Source organism: Pagrus pagrus (assembly GCF_965226575.1).
Source record: "Pagrus pagrus genome assembly, chromosome: 5".
NCBI lineage: Eukaryota > Metazoa > Chordata > Actinopteri > Spariformes > Sparidae > Pagrus > Pagrus pagrus.
In genome coordinates, this window is record NC_140189.1 from 214,159 (window position 1) to 223,978 (window position 9,820).

The window sequence follows — 9,820 nt, forward strand, 5'->3', positions numbered from 1 at the left end:
ATTGGAAAAATTACGCCATTCAAGATGGCCGACTTCCTGTTGCGGCAAAAATTCCAACAAAATTATTCCCTGGCTAAATCAATGGGACCTATGAGCCCTGTAAATTTCATGACGATCCGAGAAGATTTTTCGCAGCATGAACCGATGTTAGGTGGCGCTATAGAGTCCCCTGGCCGATGTTCGAAGTTTGGTGAGTTTTGGGGTATGTTCAGGCTGCCAAATGTGCAGTCGAATGGAAGGATGAAGGAGAATAATAATAATTCTTACAGATATTTGCATTGTCAGTGCTCCGGCCCTAATTATTCAACCCCCCTTGCATTTTAGGTTTATTTATTTTTAATTTTTCAGGTGTTTGCAATAAACAAATTACACAAGAACAGTTTAAATAGTTAAATAAAACTGATATTACACGGATTTTATCCAAATTCAACACTAAATCCTACTTTCAATGACTACTGCAGTCTCAAAAATATTCAACCCCCTGAATAGTATTCCTCATAAGAGCACACATTTGCAAATCAGGTGTGGTCTCAAGCACACCTGATGCAACCAGTCAAGGGTTCATTCATTAGGGTTCCACACCCCAAATACCTGGACTGTTGATGGTGACATTTCATTGCATGTTAGAAATATGGCTAAGTCAAGTCTCTGAACGTCCAAAACGTTCAGAGAAGAGATCATTGCCTTGCACAAACAAGGAAAAGCATACAAAAGATAGCAAAGGCACTGAATGTTCCAAGAGATACAGTTGGATGTATAGTTCTCAAGTTTAAAGTAAAGGGACAGTGGCTACACTACCTGGACTTGGAAGAAAGAGGAAGCTATCAACGGCCAGCGCCGCCCCTCCCTAAACGCAGAACACACGCGCTGTGCGTAAGGCCCCGTTTTACACAAGGGGACGCATTCTCTGCAAATGCACAAAGTATGCGCATCGCTGCTGTGATGCGCGCGTAGAGCGCCAAGTCAGCCCGAGGCAGGAGAGAAAAAAAAAGAGAAGAGTAATCTGACACCGCACACGTTGCCGCAATGATTGACAGCACGTTGCATCTGACCAATCAGCGGTCAGATGCGCCGACAGGCAGTTGTATGCAGGTGGAGAGATGGCCTCCAAACAGCAATTTGAATCGGGAGCAACCAAAAGAAAGAAAAAGTCTAAACAAGAGGAGGCTTGTGCTTCACTTGAAGGTGGGTATGTTGTTGAAATAAAAAAGAAAACTTTGTGGCATAAACAGCCCAGCTGCTAGCATGCTAATCATGAGACAGAAGAGAAGATAATTCTGTCTAGATGTGGACTGGAGATTAAATTTTCCAGCGGCCCTGATTATCATTTATTGAATGTCTTGTTAACTGCATCTACATTCACCTCTGTTGAAAAAGGAGCGGTTAATTGACCAGTTGGTGGTCATGTTGGCTCAGGTTTATAGCCTATCAATCTATGCTATCAGTAGAAGTTTTGGGCTATTTTTATGGAGGTAAAATGTTGCCATCTCTAGGGTTAGGGTTAGGGTCAGTATAAGATTAGATAAAATAAGATAAATTAAGATAATCCTTTATTTGACCCACAATGGAGACATTTAAAGTGTTGCAGCAGCAAACAGCAGTGTGAATATAGAACCTAAGTACAAAATGTAAAAATCAAATCAAATCATAATGAATATTATTATTAGTTGTAGTCGTATTTGCATTAATAGCATTTTAATCTTTGTGAGGCTAGTATTTACATTAATTTCATTGTGTAATTTACCATTAAGACCAAAACAAATCTTAATAATCTGTTTGTATGATGGATTTCTTGTCATAACAGGGTCCATGCTGAAGTTTGTTACCAAGGGTGACATGGAGCCAGCGGCCAGTACCTCACAAGGGCCATCAAGCACCATGTCTACTGAAGCAGCCTGCATCTGTAAAAGGCTTGTTCCATTGTTGAAAGAGGCCGTTCATTTGATTTGTTCCTACTAATAAAGATTGTAAACCTAAATGGCATTTGGTGATACAATCATTTTATAAAGGGGGGGGGGCCTCAAAATAAAATTCTGCTTAGGGCTCCAATATGGCCAGGGGCGGCCCTGTCAACGGCTGTCACCAGAGTCCTGAGGAGGCAGGTGGTCAAAAACCCTTGACTAACTGCAAAAGACCTGCGGCAAAACTTGGTGGCAGCAGGCACTGAGGTTTCAGTTTCCACAGTAAGGTGCATACTAAACGGTGAAGGGCTCCATGCCCAAACTCAAAGACGTACACCACTACTGACCCAAAAGCACAAGAAAAGTCGGCTCCAATTTGCTCAAAACTATATAAATAGGCCAACAAGGTTTTGGGAGTCTGTTCTGTGGAGCGATGAAACAAAACTGGAACTTTTCGGGCCTATGGATCAGCGGTATGTCTGGAGGAGGAAGAATGAAGCATGTGCTGAAAAGAACACCCTGCCTACAGTGAAGCATGGCGGTCATGCTCTGGGGCTGCTTCGCTTCCTCTGGCACAAGAAACCTGCAGCGTGTGGAGGGAAAGATGAATTCAATCAAGTATCAGGAAATCCTGGGAGAAAATGTCATGCTGTCTGTGAGGAAGCTGAAGCTTAGGTGTCATTGGACCTTCCAACAGGACAATGATCCCAAGCATACCTCAATGTCCACCAAGGCTTGGTTTCAGAAGAAGTCCTGGAAGAAACTAGAGTGGCTATCACAGTCACCTGACTTGAACCCCATTGGAAATCTCTGGTGGGATTTGAAAAAGGCGGTTGCAGTATGCAAACCCAAGAATATTAGAGACCTGAAGGCCTTTGCCCATGAGGAATGGGCTAAGATTCCTCAGGAATGCTGCCAAAAGCTGGTGTCTGGCTATGCATCATGTTTGCAACAGGTCATAACAGCAAAAGGGTGCTCTACTAAGTACTAAAGATGCTTGACATGAAGGGGTTGAATAATTTTGAGACTGCAGTAGTCATTAAAGGTGGCATTTTGTGTTGAATTTGGAGAAACCACTTGTAATATTAGTTGTTATTTAAGCTATTTAAATTGTCCTTGTTTGATTTGTTTATTGCAAACAGCTGCTAGTTTGTACATTTTGCCAATAATCCTAATTTGCAGTGGGGGTTGAATAATTTTGATTGCAACTGTATGTTGCAGCCAGTACCGCCACAAGGTGATGGTTTGCGTTTTCTTCCTGATTGTGGCAGTGACATAACTGTGCCATGCACTTTATACTTACATTTGTTTGTACAGTTGATCTTGGGACCTGTAACTGCTTTGAAATGGCTCCAAGTGACTTTCCCGACTTGTTCAAATCAATAATGTGCTCTTTCAGATCAATGCTGAGCTCCTTAGACTTTCCCATAAACCCTAGTGGGTTTATCAAACAAGCCCTAATAAAATGGGCCCAGAAAAGTCATCAACTGTTATTGTAGTGGGAACATGCTGCACATGTGATGTTCTTTAAGTGACAGACATTATTTACACCTGACAGGCATTGAATGCTATTTGAAACACATAACCTTGGTTCCAATATGGACAGGGAGTTATTCCTTAACAAAGTTGTTTTCGTGTTTCTTATGTTACCAAGCCCCCTTTGTCTTATTCTTGGCTTGGAGCCACAAAAGGTAATTGTGTCAAGAGTGGTGATGTATGAGCTAGAGGTGTGGGTGTAAGTTTAGGTTGTGTGCATGTATAAGAGCAAACCACAAGAAGATGTTTCACGCCTTCAGCCAGAGCATTCCGTGTTGATGGTTGAAGCGTCAACTTGCTAGTGTTTGAATATAGAAATGACTACTCTCTCCTTAGTTCAGTCCTCTGTTCTCAAGAAATTATCATGACAAGTTGGTGTCAGAAGTGGGATTCCCTTGACATGAGACGTACACTCTTCCTTTCCACTGAAGAGTGCACGCTCCCAGTACCTCCCCAGAAACGTGGGTGAGAAGTGGGACCTGGATTAAATTAACAGGGGGGACTCGGGAGAAGTGTCTTTCTGGTGAGAAAAATTCCACTGTGATTCTCAGAATAACGACAACTAGATTGTATTGGATAATTCTGGGGAAACACCAGGGTTGGAATATAAAAGGATTCTGTATAATAGACGTGTTACTAGGACAGGTCTGGGACTGCTAGAGAATCACTTAGTAGGTCAGGGACATCTAGAAACGTGCTTGACAGGTCTGGGACCTCGAGAAAAGCGCTTGACAGGTCTGGGACCTCGAGAAAGGCCATTGGCAGATCTGGGACCTTTAGAGAAGCGTTTAGAATGGGTACCGCGAATAGTAAAACAGGACGAAAAGGCTTACAGCTGATGTGGTGGCAGGGCCTGACTGTAAGGTGGATAAAGGAGCTCCAAATGTGCAGTATATAATAAAAAACTATGGAACAAGGAGTTGTGAACAATTTCATATCTGGGTAAAATGTGGGTTCCCCATAGTTTTAGTATGAGACAGTTAAATGAGCTTAAAGAAAATTTGAAGAAAAAGAAATGATAGATCAAGCTAAATATGAGCTTATGTCAAAAAGGTGTCAATTAAAGTATACATCCTTTAGGGCGGTTGGAAGGTGTGATGAAGCACCAGCTCCCTCACCTTTTGCTATACCCTTTTTGTTCAGAAAGGTGGACATACACTCACACACAGTTTTCTCAGTTTTCTTAATTTAAAGGATAAGTACCGTTTTTTACAACCTGGACCTTATTTCTAGCAAAATATATGGTCATTTACTCACCCAGATAACTTTGGTGTCATTTGGAGTCGTTCGGACGAAATTAGATCCGGTGTAGCGCCTATATATCCATATAATGCGAGTGACGGGGCAGCGACACACAACGCATTATCTGCCACGAAACTAGTTCATTTCACTAATATTTTGTCATGATATGCTAGCGCTATTCCCCTCTGAGTCCGGGCTCGTCCGTTATCAACATCCGGGGTCAAACTAGCAGTAGCAGCTACAGGTAAACAAGCCGGGCTGTCGTGGGTGCGCGCGCAGCTCAGAGACGACATCCTCCAGGTCAGAGGTAGTAGGTCAACCTACAGACCCCGGATGTTGACAATAGACGAGCCCGGACTCAGAGGGGAATAGCACTAGCGTATCATAACAAAATATTGGTGAAATGAACTAGTTTCGTGGCAGATAATGCTCATAAAGGCTGCGCTTCGGTGCCCCGTCACTCGCATTATATGGATATATTGGCGCTACACCGGATCTAATTTCGTCCGAACAACTTCAAATGACACCAAAGTTATCTGGGTGAGTAAATGACCATATATTTTGCTAGAAATAAGGTCCAGATTGTAAAAAACGGTAGTTATCCTTTAAATTATAGATCCAGTATCATTTGACAAAGAATTGTACTCAGCATTAGAATTTAAGAAGGGGGGAGTTTATTTCTCAAAATATATTAAAAGGGGGGGCGCTCGTGAGCAAGACATGGCGTAAGAAGCATTTTTCAGAGCTCCTGCAGCATTAACAATATCTTTTCCAAAAACAGCTAAAAAATACGTGAAGCTCAGCCCAAACGTTTACGAAAGACAACATAGGGAGGCAAACGGCCGAACTGCACGCAGAGCGTCGATTTGAATGGCGGAAAAGCTTCAACAATACAAGTACGGCGGCCAAGCTAATGCTAACAGCCAACGGTCTACTAGAACCACGAGGCAGCATACACCAGCTGTGCCAAATCAACCCTCGCCCACCCGGCCTGGAAACTTAACCATGACTGCCGAAGATATTAAAAAAGAGGTCTTATCCTCCTTGAGGGGAGAGATTTCTAAAATCATAAGGGACGAACTCAAAAGTGCGTTGACGGATGACTTTAACGCACTTAAATCGGAGTTACAAGGAATGAGGTCTGAAGTCGCCAACAATATGAAAGCAATGAGGGCAGAAGTCGACCACATCAAAACAGACATACAGGATATGAAGGGTGGATTATCAACATGGTCCGACGAAGTGACTTCGCTGCAAGCCACGGTATCCAGCCTTAAAAACCAGGTGGCAACTCTCAAAGATCGGTGTGAGGACATGGAGGGAAGGATGAGACGGGGCAACATCAGGATTGTAGGCATAGAAGAGCAACCGAACTCCAGCTCCCCAAAAGCGGTCGCTAAAATCATCAGAGAAGTCCTACAGCTGGACCGGGATATAAAGGTGGACCGCTCACACCGTGCACTGGCCACCAGGAACCTAGGAGACCGAGAGAGGCCACGGGTGATAATCGCTAAATTACACTACGACGGAGACGCCATGGAGATCCTACGAAAAGCCCGGGACGGAGCTCCACTGTCTTATAATGGACACCGCATTGCCATATTTCCCGACTACACCGCCAGCGTTGCCAAAGCTCGAGCTGCATTCACGGATGTACGGAAAGCACTTCGAGGTCGGAAGGAGATCCGCTACGGCTTACTCTATCCAGCCAGACTTCGAATCACGCACCGGGACGAGGACAAGGAGTTCGTGGACCCGCAGAAGGCCATGGACTATGTGAAGAAAATCCTCCCAGCAACCGAGATAGAAGGCTGAGTGTATCCTCAACGTGTGACACTGACAGTAAGAACCGGTTATGATAATGACGAGTGACTCTCATATTACGAGCGATGTTTTTTGTTGTTGTTTCTTTCTTTTCCCCTCTCTGTTATCATACCGGTTCACTTGTGAAATTTCACATGGGGTCATTAACAGTGTAATCTATATCTCATTTAACATGCATCAGCCTGCCCCATGAGCAATATAAGGTTATAGTAGTCCTCATTATTATCATTTATCCTAAGTTTTTTTAAAGTAAGAGCAGACTACTTCCAACTCTTTTTCAGAGCTTGATTATACAAGTAATTTCTGTTTACAAAGCTGCAAAGAGCTGTTTAACTTGATATATTTACATTATGCAGGAGCCTGAATGAATGAATGATGATCATTTTCTTTTTACTTTCTTCTTTCTTTGTCTTAGCGCACCTGAAGCACAGTTCAATCCAACCTAGACTGTGCACACTTGCTGCTTACTTAGCAGTTAGGGACAAGGTCCCAAGTATCATTATATCTTCTAACTATAGTTATAACTGGTTCTGTGTTCTTGTTCTGGTCCCTTTGTTCCCCAGGGATCCTGAGTTAAATATAATAACAAAGTCTTTCCCTCTATTCATCTACAGCACTATCCTACTTGTTGAAGTCAAAAAACCCTTACGCAGCTGCAGCATCTGCCTTTGCTTTGTCCACTCTTTTTGGTTGTATTACTTGATCACACTCCATAAAACTCATATATTAAGACATGGCATACATTATGTTCTCCGCCGCCTTCCGTCCCTCCTCAGAATCGAAGCAAAAATTAAAACTCTGTGAATGATGGATAAATTAAAAATCATAAGCTATAATGTGAAGGGTCTTCATGGTCCAATTAAGAAAAAGAAAATATTAAACCAGCTAAGACAAATGAACTGCCAAATAGCATTTCTACAAGAAAACGCACCTGTCTGACGTGGAACACGAGAAGTTAAAGTCATGGGCAGATAAAGTATACTACTCTTCTCACCGCTCAGGGAGAAAGAAGGGAGTTTCCATCCTTATACACAGACAAATTAATTTTACAAAAACCTTGATGCATAAGGATACAGAGGGGAGATATATTTTAGTTAATGGAGTAATTGACGGTGTAGAGGTATCCTTAATAAATGTGTATGCACCCAATGAAGATGAGCCCGGATTTATTAAAACATTGTTTAATACAATATTAAAGTATAGCACTGGCTTACTGCTACTGGGAGGGGATTTTAATTGTGTAATGTCTCAGCTAATGGATCGGCAACCGCCTTCTAAAGCCCCCCTGCCCAGTAAAATGCTTAAATATCAAATTACAGAAGCAGGTCTGGTCGATATATGGAGAAGTAAGTTTTCAAGAGGTAGGGACTTCACCTTCTATTCAAACAGACATGCATCTTATTCTAGGATAGACTATTTCTTCACTCCAAGAGCAGATCTGCATAGGATAACAGACATTGAGATATTGCCTATCACTATTTCTGACCATGCACCTGTTTTATTGAAATGGGATATAGGACACAGACCAACAACTAAACAATGGAGGCTCAACACTTCTCTCCTTAATGATAAAGAATTTATTTCCTTTATTTCAGAAGAATTCAAAATATATCTAGATACCAATGCCTCACCAGAAACTAACCCTCTAATATTATGGGATTGTGCCAAAGCATATATCAGGGGCCGTATCATCTCGTTCACATCTGCGAGGAAAAGAGAGAGGGAGGCAAGACAGCGAGAATTGGAAGATAAAATAAAAAAGTTAGAGCATAAACATAAACAATCTGCAACAACTAGTGTCACCAACGACCTAAATGCAACTCGCAGACAACTAAATAGCCTCTTATCAGACAAGATTGAGGGATGCTTAAGATTTACAAATCAAAAATATTATGAATATGGAAACAGGGCAAGCAAATTATTAGCTTTTAGATTGAGAAAGCAGCAATCTTCAAATGTCGTACATAGAATAAAATCACAAGCAAATATGGCCACAAAACCGAATGAAATAGCAGGGGCATTTGCAGAATTCTACAAATCATTATATAAGAATACAGATACATGCGATGACGATGCAAAACTATCGGAGTACCTAAAACATATAAAATTAACTGAATTAACAAACTCAACAGCTGAGGAACTAGATCAGCTAATACAGGAATTGGAGATAAGACAGGTGATTTCGACACTTAAGAATAGCAAAAGTCCAGGTCCGGACGGATTTGTCAATGAATTTTATAAAACCTTTAAAGACCTGCTGGCACCCCTGTTATTAAAAGCATATAGATATGCCCTAGAGTCCAAAACTATGGCGCCATCTTGGAATGAGGCAACCATAGTAGTAATTCATAAAGAGGGTAAAGACCCCACCGATTGTCAGTCCTATAGGCCAATATCTCTGCTGAATGCAGATGTGCGTATACTAACAGCAATCTTAGCCAGACGTGTTAACAAGATAATTACTCAAATCATACACCCTGATCAAACGGGGTTCATCTCCGGAAGATATTATGGCGATAACATAAGACGTTTACTAAACATAATATCCCATCAGAAAGATAAGAAATTAGAGTCAGTAATCCTATCCTTAGATGCGCAAAAGGCATTTGATCGTGTGTCTTGGCGATATCTACTTCAAACACTAAAACGATTCAAATTTGGTCCCAATTTTATAGATTGGATACAAACACTTTATTCATCCCCACAAGCGGCTGTTAGGGTTAATGGATACAGATCAGAGAGATTCACACTACAACGAGGATGCAGACAGGGCTGCTCTTTATCACCCTTGCTATTTGCTATTAGCATTGAGCCACTAGCCCAGCTCATTAGAGATGATAATAACATAAAAGGGATTATAATAAATAGAGAAGAACACAAAATATCACTCTATGCAGATGATGTCTTACTGTATTTAAGAGAACCCATATCCACTATACCATATCTTAAGGAGCTCATCTCTAGGTATGGGTACTACTCTGGATATAAAGTTAATGTAGACAAAACAGAGGCTATGGATGTGAACGGTCTTGTTTCAGAAAATGTTAAGTTACAAAGTGGTTTTAAGTGGCCTAGAGAAGGCATTAAATACCTTGGTATTTATATACCCCAATCCCTGCACAATTTGTATGATGTCAATTACAATAAAATAATTCGGCACATTAGCAATGACTTAGAACGATGGTCCTCACTTCCGCTCTCCCTACTGGGTCGTGTGGAAAGTATACGTATGAACGTCTTGCCTAGACTATTGTATTTATTTCAGATGCTACCAGTGGAAATTCCTAAAAGAACCCTTGATGACCTTGACAAAATGA